This window comes from Crinia signifera, chromosome 3, assembly GCF_055691185.1.
Source record: "Crinia signifera chromosome 3, ASM5569118v1, whole genome shotgun sequence".
Taxonomy (NCBI): Eukaryota; Metazoa; Chordata; class Amphibia; order Anura; family Myobatrachidae; genus Crinia; species Crinia signifera.
Genome location: NC_139219.1, coordinates 268,774,191 through 268,787,152, shown reverse-complemented (window position 1 = coordinate 268,787,152; position 12,962 = coordinate 268,774,191). Strand labels below are relative to the sequence as shown.

Below are 12,962 nucleotides of genomic sequence, written 5' to 3'. Positions count from 1 at the left end.
CACTTTCTTTCAGATATAACGTCCAAGAAGGCTCTGCACCTCTGCCACACTGAAGATTCGTCAAGCACCAAGGGGTCCAGTCTGCAAAGAGACGACGGGCTGTCATAAGGCTTTCCAGTGCTGCGGCAGAGGGTAAGTTGCCTCATGCTTTCTTCGCAGGGTTAGAGTGATGTAGGGTAAGGGACAGATAGCAGAGGGTTGAAAACTTTAGTCAATAACTCACACTTTCTTTCAGAAATAACGTCCAAGAAGGCTCTGCACCTCTGCCACACTGAAGATTCGTCAAGCACCAAGGGGTCCAGTCTGCAAAGAGACGACGGGCTGTCATAAGGCTTTCCAGTGCTGCGGCAGAGGGTAAGTTGCCTCATGCTTTCTTCGCAGGGTTAGAGTGATGTAGGGTAAGGGACAGATAGCAGAGGGTTGAAAACTTTAGTCAATAACTCACACTTTCTTTCAGAAATAACGTCCAAGAAGGCTCTGCACCTCTGCCACACTGAAGATTCGTCAAGCACCAAGGGGTCCAGTCTGCAAAGAGACGACGGGCTGTCATAAGGCTTTCCAGTGCTGCGGCAGAGGGTAAGTTGCCTCATGCTTTCTTCGCAGGGTTAGAGTGATGTAGGGTAAGGGACAGATAGCAGAGGGTTGAAAACTTTAGTCAATAACTCACACTTTCTTTCAGATATAACGTCCAAGAAGGCTCTGCACCTCTGCCACACTGAAGATTCGTCAAGCACCAAGGGGTCCAGTCTGCAAAGAGACGACGGGCTGTCATAAGGCTTTCCAGTGCTGCGGCAGAGGGTAAGTTGCCTCATGCTTTCTTCGCAGGGTTAGAGTGATGTAGGGTAAGGGACAGATAGCAGAGGGTTGAAAACTTTAGTCAATAACTCACACTTTCTTTCAGATATAACGTCCAAGAAGGCTCTGCACCTCTGCCACACTGAAGATTCGTCAAGCACCAAGGGGTCCAGTCTGCAAAGAGACGACGGGCTGTCATAAGGCTTTCCAGTGCTGCGGCAGAGGGTAAGTTGCCTCATGCTTTCTTCGCAGGGTTAGAGTGATGTAGGGTAAGGGACAGATAGCAGAGGGTTGAAAACTTTAGTCAATAACTCACACTTTCTTTCAGAAATAACGTCCAAGAAGGCTCTGCACCTCTGCCACACTGAAGATTCGTCAAGCACCAAGGGGTCCAGTCTGCAAAGAGACGACGGGCTGTCATAAGGCTTTCCAGTGCTGCGGCAGAGGGTAAGTTGCCTCATGCTTTCTTCGCAGGGTTAGAGTGATGTAGGGTAAGGGACAGATAGCAGAGGGTTGAAAACTTTAGTCAATAACTCACACTTTCTTTCAGATATAACGTCCAAGAAGGCTCTGCACCTCTGCCACACTGAAGATTCGTCAAGCACCAAGGGGTCCAGTCTGCAAAGAGACGACGGGCTGTCATAAGGCTTTCCAGTGCTGCGGCAGAGGGTAAGTTGCCTCATGCTTTCTTCGCAGGGTTAGAGTGATGTAGGGTAAGGGACAGATAGCAGAGGGTTGAAAACTTTAGTCAATAACTCACACTTTCTTTCAGAAATAACGTCCAAGAAGGCTCTGCACCTCTGCCACACTGAAGATTCGTCAAGCACCAAGGGGTCCAGTCTGCAAAGAGACGACGGGCTGTCATAAGGCTTTCCAGTGCTGCGGCAGAGGGTAAGTTGCCTCATGCTTTCTTCGCAGGGTTAGAGTGATGTAGGGTAAGGGACAGATAGCAGAGGGTTGAAAACTTTAGTCAATAACTCACATTTTCTTTCAGAAATAACGTCCAAGAAGGCTCTGCACCTCTGCCACACTGAAGATTCGTCAAGCACCAAGGGGTCCAGTCTGCAAAGAGACGACGGGCTGTCATAAGGCTTTCCAGTGCTGCGGCAGAGGGTAAGTTGCCTCATGCTTTCTTCGCAGGGTTAGAGTGATGTAGGGTAAGGGACAGATAGCAGAGGGTTGAAAACTTTAGTCAATAACTCACACTTTCTTTCAGAAATAACGTCCAAGAAGGCTCTGCACCTCTGCCACACTGAAGATTCGTCAAGCACCAAGGGGTCCAGTCTGCAAAGAGACGACGGGCTGTCATAAGGCTTTCCAGTGCTGCGGCAGAGGGTAAGTTGCCTCATGCTTTCTTCGCAGGGTTAGAGTGATGTAGGGTAAGGGACAGATAGCAGAGGGTTGAAAACTTTAGTCAATAACTCACACTTTCTTTCAGATATAACGTCCAAGAAGGCTCTGCACCTCTGCCACACTGAAGATTCGTCAAGCACCAAGGGGTCCAGTCTGCAAAGAGACGACGGGCTGTCATAAGGCTTTCCAGTGCTGCGGCAGAGGGTAAGTTGCCTCATGCTTTCTTCGCAGGGTTAGAGTGATGTAGGGTAAGGGACAGATAGCAGAGGGTTGAAAACTTTAGTCAATAACTCACACTTTCTTTCAGAAATAACGTCCAAGAAGGCTCTGCACCTCTGCCACACTGAAGATTCGTCAAGCACCAAGGGGTCCAGTCTGCAAAGAGACGACGGGCTGTCATAAGGCTTTCCAGTGCTGCGGCAGAGGGTAAGTTGCCTCATGCTTTCTTCGCAGGGTTAGAGTGATGTAGGGTAAGGGACAGATAGCAGAGGGTTGAAAACTTTAGTCAATAACTCACACTTTCTTTCAGAAATAACGTCCAAGAAGGCTCTGCACCTCTGCCACACTGAAGATTCGTCAAGCACCAAGGGGTCCAGTCTGCAAAGAGACGACGGGCTGTCATAAGGCTTTCCAGTGCTGCGGCAGAGGGTAAGTTGCCTCATGCTTTCTTCGCAGGGTTAGAGATTCGTCAGAGAACCTGGCAGGAGTAGATATGAACTTACTTTTGTTTTTTTTTCCTTTTGCTTCACGTCCATCACGACAAAACCAGAGGGAACAGGAGAAGACGTCGGCACAGAAGCGTGCAAGGGTCCAGCCTGGGAAGAGAAGACAATAAGGAGGCTGGCATCGGGCTATCAAGGGAGCTGAATCGGGTAAGTTTGTTGCATCAACACACAAGCAAAAAGGGTACACTTTTTGTAGGAAAGGGGGCTTGGCAAGTATAGAGGGTCAGAGGTAGAAGAGAACCTGGCAGGAGTAGATATGAACTTACTTTTGTTTTTTTTTCCTTTTGCTTCACGTCCATCACGACAAATCCAGAGGGAACAGGAGAAGACGTCGGCACAGAAGCGTGCAAGGGTCCAGCCTGGGTCCAGCCTGGGAAGAGAAGAAAATGAGGAGGCTGGCATAGGGCTATCAAGGGAGCTGAATCGGGTAAGTTTGTTGCATCAACACACAAGCAAAGAGGGTACACTTTTTGTAGGAAAGGGGGAGTTAGGGAAAGGTAAAAAGAGATGGTAACAGGGACAAATTTTTAAACAAGATACTATAGTGCCCATAAATAACTTAGATTTTGTTTGGGGGGGTTGCATCCTTCAAGCCAAGACCATCCAGAGGGAACAGGAGAAGACGTTGGCACAGAAGCGTGCAAGGGTCCAGCCTGGGAAGAGAAGACAATAAGGAGGCTGGCATAGGGCTATCAAGGGAGCTGAATCGGGTAAGTTTGTTGCATCAACACACAAGCAAAGAGGGTACACTTTTTGTAGGAAAGGTGGCTTGGCAAGTATAGAGGGTCAGAGGTAGATGAGAACCTGGCAGGAGTAGATATGAACTTACTTTTGTTTTTTTTTCCTTTTGCTTCACGTCCATCACGACAAATCCAGAGGGAACAGGAGAAGACGTCGGCACAGAAGCGTGCAAGGGTCCAGCCTGGGTCCAGCCTGGGAAGAGAAGAAAATGAGGAGGCTGGCATAGGGCTATCAAGGGAGCTGAATCGGGTAAGTTTGTTGCATCAACACACAAGCAAAGAGGGTACACTTTTTGTAGGAAAGGTGGCTTGGCAAGTATAGAGGGTCAGAGGTAGATGAGAACCTGGCAGGAGTAGATATGAACTTACTTTTGTTTTTTTTTCCTTTTGCTTCACGTCCATCACGACAAATCCAGAGGGAACAGGAGAAGACGTCGGCACAGAAGCGTGCAGGGTCCAGCCTGGGTCCAGCCTGGGAAGAGAAGAAAATGAGGAGGCTGGCATAGGGCTATCAAGGGAGCTGAATCGGGTAAGTTTGTTGCATCAACACACAAGCAAAGAGGGTACACTTTTTGTAGGAAAGGGGGAGTTAGGGAAAGGTAAAAAGAGATGGTAACAGGGACAAATTTTTAAACAAGATACTATAGTGCCCATAAATAACTTAGATTTTGTTTGGGGGGGTTGCATCCTTCAAGCCAAGACCATCCAGAGGGAACAGGAGAAGACGTTGGCACAGAAGCGTGCAAGGGTCCAGCCTGGGAAGAGAAGACAATAAGGAGGCTGGCATAGGGCTATCAAGGGAGCTGAATCGGGTAAGTTTGTTGCATCAACACACAAGCAAAGAGGGTACACTTTTTGTAGGAAAGGTGGCTTGGCAAGTATAGAGGGTCAGAGGTAGATGAGAACCTGGCAGGAGTAGATATGAACTTACTTTTGTTTTTTTTTCCTTTTGCTTCACGTCCATCACGACAAATCCAGAGGGAACAGGAGAAGACGTCGGCACAGAAGCGTGCAAGGGTCCAGCCTGGGTCCAGCCTGGGAAGAGAAGAAAATGAGGAGGCTGGCATAGGGCTATCAAGGGAGCTGAATCGGGTAAGTTTGTTGCATCAACACACAAGCAAAGAGGGTACACTTTTTGTAGGAAAGGGGGCTTGGCAAGTATAGAGGGTCAGAGGTAGATGAGAACCTGGCAGGAGTAGATATGAACTTACTTTTGTTTTTTTTTCCTTTTGCTTCACGTCCATCACGACAAATCCAGAGGGAACAGGAGAAGACGTCGGCACAGAAGCGTGCAAGGGTCCAGCCTGGGAAGAGAAGACAATAAGGAGGCTGGCATAGGGCTATCAAGGGAGCTGAATCGGGTAAGTTTGTTGCATCAACACACAAGCAAAAAGGGTACACTTTTTGTAGGAAAGGGGGCTTGGCAAGTATAGAGGGTCAGAGGTAGAAGAGAACCTGGCAGGAGTAGATATGAACTTACTTTTGTTTTTTTTTCCTTTTGCTTCACGTCCATCACGACAAATCCAGAGGGAACAGGAGAAGACGTCGGCACAGAAGCGTGCAAGGGTCCAGCCTGGGAAGAGAAGACAATAAGGAGGCTGGCATAGGGCTATCAAGGGAGCTGAATCGGGTAAGTTTGTTGCATCAACACACAAGCAAAAAGGGTACACTTTTTGTAGGAAAGGGGGCTTGGCAAGTATAGAGGGTCAGAGGTAGAAGAGAACCTGGCAGGAGTAGATATGAACTTACTTTTGTTTTTTTTTTCCTTTTGCTTCACGTCCATCACGACAAATCCAGAGGGAACAGGAGAAGACGTCGGCACAGAAGCGTGCAAGGGTCCAGCCTGGGTCCAGCCTGGGAAGAGAAGAAAATGAGGAGGCTGGCATAGGGCTATCAAGGGAGCTGAATCGGGTAAGTTTGTTGCATCAACACACAAGCAAAGAGGGTACACTTTTTGTAGGAAAGGGGGAGTTAGGGAAAGGTAAAAAGAGATGGTAACAGGGACAAATTTTTAAACAAGATACTATAGTGCCCATAAATAACTTAGATTTTGTTTGGGGGGGTTGCATCCTTCAAGCCAAGACCATCCAGAGGGAACAGGAGAAGACGTTGGCACAGAAGCGTGCAAGGGTCCAGCCTGGGAAGAGAAGACAATAAGGAGGCTGGCATAGGGCTATCAAGGGAGCTGAATCGGGTAAGTTTGTTGCATCAACACACAAGCAAAGAGGGTACACTTTTTGTAGGAAAGGTGGCTTGGCAAGTATAGAGGGTCAGAGGTAGATGAGAACCTGGCAGGAGTAGATATGAACTTACTTTTGTTTTTTTTTCCTTTTGCTTCACGTCCATCACGACAAATCCAGAGGGAACAGGAGAAGACGTCGGCACAGAAGCGTGCAAGGGTCCAGCCTGGGTCCAGCCTGGGAAGAGAAGAAAATGAGGAGGCTGGCATAGGGCTATCAAGGGAGCTGAATCGGGTAAGTTTGTTGCATCAACACACAAGCAAAGAGGGTACACTTTTTGTAGGAAAGGGGGCTTGGCAAGTATAGAGGGTCAGAGGTAGATGAGAACCTGGCAGGAGTAGATATGAACTTACTTTTGTTTTTTTTTCCTTTTGCTTCACGTCCATCACGACAAATCCAGAGGGAACAGGAGAAGACGTCGGCACAGAAGCGTGCAAGGGTCCAGCCTGGGAAGAGAAGAAAATGAGGAGGCTGGCATAGGGCTATCAAGGGAGCTGAATCGGGTAAGTTTGTTGCATCAACACACAAGCAAAGAGGGTACACTTTTTGTAGGAAAGGGGGCTTGGCAAGTATAGAGGGTCAGAGGTAGATGAGAACCTGGCAGGAGTAGATATGAACTTACTTTTGTTTTTTTTTCCTTTTGCTTCACGTCCATCACGACAAATCCAGAGGGAACAGGAGAAGACGTCGGCACAGAAGCGTGCAAGGGTCCAGCCTGGGAAGAGAAGACAATAAGGAGGCTGGCATAGGGCTATCAAGGGAGCTGAATCGGGTAAGTTTGTTGCATCAACACACAAGCAAAAAGGGTACACTTTTTGTAGGAAAGGGGGCTTGGCAAGTATAGAGGGTCAGAGGTAGAAGAGAACCTGGCAGGAGTAGATATGAACTTACTTTTGTTTTTTTTTTCCTTTTGCTTCACGTCCATCACGACAAATCCAGAGGGAACAGGAGAAGACGTCGGCACAGAAGCGTGCAAGGGTCCAGCCTGGGTCCAGCCTGGGAAGAGAAGAAAATGAGGAGGCTGGCATAGGGCTATCAAGGGAGCTGAATCGGGTAAGTTTGTTGCATCAACACACAAGCAAAGAGGGTACACTTTTTGTAGGAAAGGGGGAGTTAGGGAAAGGTAAAAAGAGATGGTAACAGGGACAAATTTTTAAACAAGATACTATAGTGCCCATAAATAACTTAGATTTTGTTTGGGGGGGTTGCATCCTTCAAGCCAAGACCATCCAGAGGGAACAGGAGAAGACGTTGGCACAGAAGCGTGCAAGGGTCCAGCCTGGGAAGAGAAGACAATAAGGAGGCTGGCATAGGGCTATCAAGGGAGCTGAATCGGGTAAGTTTGTTGCATCAACACACAAGCAAAGAGGGTACACTTTTTGTAGGAAAGGTGGCTTGGCAAGTATAGAGGGTCAGAGGTAGATGAGAACCTGGCAGGAGTAGATATGAACTTACTTTTGTTTTTTTTTCCTTTTGCTTCACGTCCATCACGACAAATCCAGAGGGAACAGGAGAAGACGTCGGCACAGAAGCGTGCAGGGTCCAGCCTGGGTCCAGCCTGGGAAGAGAAGAAAATGAGGAGGCTGGCATAGGGCTATCAAGGGAGCTGAATCGGGTAAGTTTGTTGCATCAACACACAAGCAAAGAGGGTACACTTTTTGTAGGAAAGGGGGAGTTAGGGAAAGGTAAAAAGAGATGGTAACAGGGACAAATTTTTAAACAAGATACTATAGTGCCCATAAATAACTTAGATTTTGTTTGGGGGGGTTGCATCCTTCAAGCCAAGACCATCCAGAGGGAACAGGAGAAGACGTTGGCACAGAAGCGTGCAAGGGTCCAGCCTGGGAAGAGAAGACAATAAGGAGGCTGGCATAGGGCTATCAAGGGAGCTGAATCGGGTAAGTTTGTTGCATCAACACACAAGCAAAGAGGGTACACTTTTTGTAGGAAAGGTGGCTTGGCAAGTATAGAGGGTCAGAGGTAGATGAGAACCTGGCAGGAGTAGATATGAATTTACTTTTGTTTTTTTTTCCTTTTGCTTCACGTCCATCACGACAAATCCAGAGGGAACAGGAGAAGACGTCGGCACAGAAGCGTGCAAGGGTCCAGCCTGGGTCCAGCCTGGGAAGAGAAGAAAATGAGGAGGCTGGCATAGGGCTATCAAGGGAGCTGAATCGGGTAAGTTTGTTGCATCAACACACAAGCAAAGAGGGTACACTTTTTGTAGGAAAGGTGGCTTGGCAAGTATAGAGGGTCAGAGGTAGATGAGAACCTGGCAGGAGTAGATATGAACTTACTTTTGTTTTTTTTTCCTTTTGCTTCACGTCCATCACGACAAATCCAGAGGGAACAGGAGAAGACGTCGGCACAGAAGCGTGCAGGGTCCAGCCTGGGTCCAGCCTGGGAAGAGAAGAAAATGAGGAGGCTGGCATAGGGCTATCAAGGGAGCTGAATCGGGTAAGTTTGTTGCATCAACACACAAGCAAAAAGGGTACACTTTTTGTAGGAAAGGGGGCTTGGCAAGTATAGAGGGTCAGAGGTAGAAGAGAACCTAGCAGGAGTAGATATGAACTTACTTTTGTTTTTTTTTCCTTTTGCTTCACGTCCATCACGACAAATCCAGAGGGAACAGGAGAAGACGTCGGCACAGAAGCGTGCAAGGGTCCAGCCTGGGTCCAGCCTGGGAAGAGAAGAAAATGAGGAGGCTGGCATAGGGCTATCAAGGGAGCTGAATCGGGTAAGTTTGTTGCATCAACACACAAGCAAAGAGGGTACACTTTTTGTAGGAAAGGGGGAGTTAGGGAAAGGTAAAAAGAGATGGTAACAGGGACAAATTTTTAAACAAGATACTATAGTGCCCATAAATAACTTAGATTTTGTTTGGGGGGGTTGCATCCTTCAAGCCAAGACCATCCAGAGGGAACAGGAGAAGACGTCGGCACAGAAGCGTGCAAGGGTCCAGCCTGGGAAGAGAAGACAATGAGGAGGCTGGCGTAGGGCTATCAAGGGAGCTGAATCGGGTAAGTTTGTTGCATCAACACACAAGCAAAGAGGGTACACTTTTTGTAGGAAAGGGGGCTTGGCAAGTATAGAGGGTCAGAGGTAGAAGAGAACCTGGCAGGAGTAGATATGAACTTACTTGTTTTTTTTTCCTTTTGCTTCACGTCCATCACGACAAATCCAGAGGAAACAGGAGAAGACGTCGGCACAGAAGCGTGCAAGGGTCCAGCCTGGGAAGAGAAGACAATGAGGAGGCTGGCATAGGGCTATCAAAGGATGACACATTGGGTAAGTTTGATTTACTTCCTATAATTTTTTTTTCTTTGTTGTATTTAAAAAAAACACACATATATATTTATTTATTTAGCAATGTCAATGTGAGCACATTTAGGGCCTTATTCAGATCTGATCAAAGTACAATATTTTTCCAAAAATGGGTAAAAGCATGTGCAGTGCCGTGGGGCATATGTAACATGTATAAATTTATATTGGTGTTTTGTTTCTGTGCAGGGTAAATGCTGATTGCATTATTTTTAATCTAAAATTTAGATGGCATTTCCAAAACACTCAAATCAGATCTGAATAAGGGAATTAATGTTAATTTTTAAAACCAGTGTTAAAATACAGTGGTGTGTCTAGTGCCAGACAGGATAATGGGCCTTCAGATCAATATGGTACTGCGTGCATTCACACGCATTATCAATGATAGTCGTCTGTGGGTATCTGCGCATGTGCAGGCGTATGATGCGTGCACGCACCCTGGGGGGGGGGGTAGGAGATGGGCGGGGGCATGGGTGTTCTCATGGTAATGAGGCAGTGATGCGGGTGTGGGGGGCGGGTAGCTGACATCACTGTGTCAGCTGCCCGCCTATATCCACGCCAGTGTGCACACAAATGTAAGTAACTGAAGTCACTTCTATATGCGTGCACGCTAAACATCATTCGATAGTCGGTGACCATCGAAAGATGTAGGTGGTTACCCGAGCCATACGAATTGATGTCTATGCAAAATGTAAATTCACAGCTGATCGGATGAAGACTCAGTTTAAGGGGGGGGGGGGGCTTTCGCCGGGCGGGGTTTGGTGGACTCGCAAGGCTGCGAATTCGCAGTCTTGCAAATAAACATGAGTAAACCACCCATCTGTAAGGGACTATCACAAAGAAAACTGCCTGAAAGATTGGTCCTCAGACGTACCATTTATATATGCGTGTAGAAATTTGGGACAAGAACCATCAAGTATTAATGCACAAGTTAAGCAGTAATTTACTTTCTCTTTTGTTTTGCAGCTCATACATTACAGAAGAAATGAAGTATATGAAATACATGATGCCAAAAAATGATTGAATATAGTTTTGAAAGCAAATGCCGAACCATAATTATTATTATTATTATTATTAACACTTTGTTATATAGCGAGTACTTATTCTGCATGTCTCACATTAATGAGAATGAAACAATGTTTATAAATATGTATGTCTTTAGCGGTTTATGGTTAAAGGTTACACAACAAAGATGCCATAATTGATTTCAAATGACTTGAATATAATAAAATTGCACCCATATTTGATATAAATGTAATATAATAAAAAGCAATTCTATCAATTTACATGTGTCTGGGTATATTTTTGATTATTGTAAGTGATTGATATGAGATATATAATGTAAAAAAGTGGGTTATTAAGTTAATATTAACTATATAAAAATTTTTGGGATTATGATTATTGTACACTGTGTGATTTACTTTCTCTATATATTAAGGTGTACTGTCATTACATAGATCAGGGTTAGCCAAGTATATGAATCGAAAGCTAACAATAGTTTTGTTTCCAGACCAGATGGTTGCTGCACAGGTGTAGTCATTACTCAATGATATATAGATGACAGTTTCCTGCATCTATATATTATTATTAGACAACACTTAGGTGGACAATCATTAGGGAGACCACTGAAGGTCGACCGGGTTAAAGGTGGACATGGTTTTAGGCCGCCAGTCATTAGGTCGACATAGGTTTTTTGTGCCTACAGGCGGTATTTTATGCCCTACCATCCACTATGGCGTGGCGGGAGAATCAAAGTGTGCCGAGTGTAACGATGCACCGTGTCCGAATCATAGAAAGCAATTGCAGGGGCTGTGGTGCAACTCCAACTGTGTACATGTCGACATTTGGCTTTAAAAAACACATGTCGACATACAATAATTTCGACCTTGGCCCATGTCTACCTTTTCCCATGTTGACTGTCTACCGAAGTGTGGTTTAACAGTTGTACGGTAACCCACTGACTGATGATAGAATTTGGAAAATCTAGATTGGTAAAGAACATAAAAACTACAAACAGATTCTAACTAATTTAAATACAGTTGTCCAAATTAAAAAATATATACATTTAAGGGTAAATAGATACCACCTTAAAAGGTTATTTAAATACATCATACTGACCAATTGCAAATCAAATATTTAAGTTTGGATCAATACCATCATAGTAGAATACTTGGGGATTTTACAATAGTAAAAGTTAATGCAGATTATTTTCTTAGTGGGGGGGGGGGGTTTAAAACATTCATATTTTACTATTGTTAAAGGTGAGAAATGTAATGTATAAGTATATGAATTAGAACGTTTACTTACCATAAATTTGAATTCACTGTAATGGCTTGGCTTCCTTTTTAACTTCAGAACTTTAAAATTAGAACTTGAACTTGATGAAGATTAACTTGAAAAATAATTATCCAAACATATAAACTTGTAGAAAAAATTTGAAAAACAATGTCTTTAAGGGAATGCTAAGTGATGTCCAATGGCACCAAGATATTCCAGTACAGGGACATGTCCATACTGTGAAACACAACGCTGAATTGCCTCCTCACGTTCTTTCAAGTCTCTCCTTGGGGGTGTTCTTGCAACATTCAGAACTACCTTCTGGATAAAACTCGCTGTGACTTTCTGTTCTTTATGTAAAAACGTGATGAGCTTGTATACACCAAACTTTTTTTCGCTAAGAATTATGTTCCATCTGCGATGCCAACCCTCCAACCTATTTTGGGTTCGGGGTATTCCAGCTAACATTGAGTCATAGATGGACCATATTTTTGGTGGAAAAAGAGGTGGTGACCGGGTAAGGCTTCGTGTGCGATCTCTTGGACGTCCCAATACATATGTCTCCTCAAAATAAGTTAACACGGGGGAAGCAATTGCAGGCATTTCCCCTTTCAAAACTTCAAAAGCAGCTGGAATGTCATCTTCCGGTAGAAAAGCAAGTGCTTGTATGCTCTTTAATTTCAATGCAAGTGCATAATCCTTTGCATAATCACCTGCAAGTCCATGTGCTTGAATCTTTCTCCAAATGTTTTGGGAAAGATGAAAGAGGCAACACTTGTGTGTGCTGCTTGGAAAAACATTCTTTGAAGCTCTGATTGCTGAAAGTTCGAAATCCGTTATTATATACGTTGGGGAAAATGGCATTCCCAAATCAGTTGCAATCTCTTGAAGTTCTTCAAAAAATCGTAAATAGCATTCCTCATTCTTGCTGCTTAACAGTCCATAAACAAGCGGTAAAAAGCGCTGTGATGTTTCATGTGTGCCAACCATTGCATGTATGGAATAGATCTGGCGAAATAATGTCGGGCAAGTCTTGAAAGTTCCGTCCATTACCCAATACTGTGCTTCATGGAGCTTCCGCAAGTTCTCTTCTGTACTAAATAAAAGTACCCTTTCATCACCAACTGTACTGTCCCTTAACAAAAATTTGGTATCCTCGATGTATTCCAAATTATGAGGAACATTAATGTCCTCCAGGATGGTGGGTTCGGCAGGGCAATCTTCCCTCCTTACCCTTTTTACTAATTGACGAAGGGATTCCCGGTTGGGCAAACACATAGCACTTGTAGAAGGCATATCCGCTGTTACATTTTGGATAATTTGTGATGGTTCCTCGGTGGTATCCCTGGCACGTTGCTTTATCGCTGCCTTAGCAACGGCCACAATTGTCTTCTCCGGTCTGGGAGCATGAGTATGCTCACCGTGCCTATTAAGTTGGTGAACTCCGGCCACAATCGTGGTTTTGGCGTAGGCTGAACAAGGGCCTGTTGTTCTTTCTGTGCAGTGCCAAT

The 12,962-nt window shown here is 45.2% G+C and overlaps 1 protein-coding gene and 4 long non-coding RNA genes across 6 annotated transcripts in view; 3 read left to right on the top strand and 2 right to left on the bottom strand.

The window, feature by feature from the left end:
- The window catches only part of LOC146064488 (carboxypeptidase B-like), a 61,477-nt gene that overhangs the window by 38,896 nt on the left and 9,619 nt on the right, over positions 1-12,962 (bottom strand). The gene's annotated exons all lie outside the window — the stretch shown is intronic.
- On the top strand, positions 19-570 carry LOC146062725 (uncharacterized). The gene is made up of 3 exons (XR_014471491.1): positions 19-132; positions 236-354; positions 458-570. It is a non-coding gene; the product is annotated as an uncharacterized LOC146062725 (long non-coding RNA).
- Positions 1,351-2,790, top strand: LOC146062724 (uncharacterized). The gene is made up of 7 exons (XR_014471490.1): positions 1,351-1,464; positions 1,568-1,686; positions 1,790-1,908; positions 2,012-2,130; positions 2,234-2,352; positions 2,456-2,574; positions 2,678-2,790. It is a non-coding gene; the product is annotated as an uncharacterized LOC146062724 (long non-coding RNA).
- On the bottom strand, positions 3,989-7,183 carry LOC146062723 (uncharacterized). The gene is made up of 3 exons (XR_014471489.1): positions 6,745-7,183; positions 5,363-5,750; positions 3,989-4,368 (listed from the first exon to the last, which is right to left on the bottom strand). It is a non-coding gene; the product is annotated as an uncharacterized LOC146062723 (long non-coding RNA).
- Positions 8,493-10,460, top strand: LOC146064490 (uncharacterized). 2 transcript variants are annotated; one of them, XR_014471817.1, is made up of 3 exons: positions 8,493-8,590; positions 9,038-9,141; positions 10,141-10,460. It is a non-coding gene; the product is annotated as an uncharacterized LOC146064490 (long non-coding RNA). The 2 variants fall into 2 exon arrangements; XR_014471816.1 differs by lacking the exon at positions 8,493-8,590 and adding an exon at positions 8,782-8,873.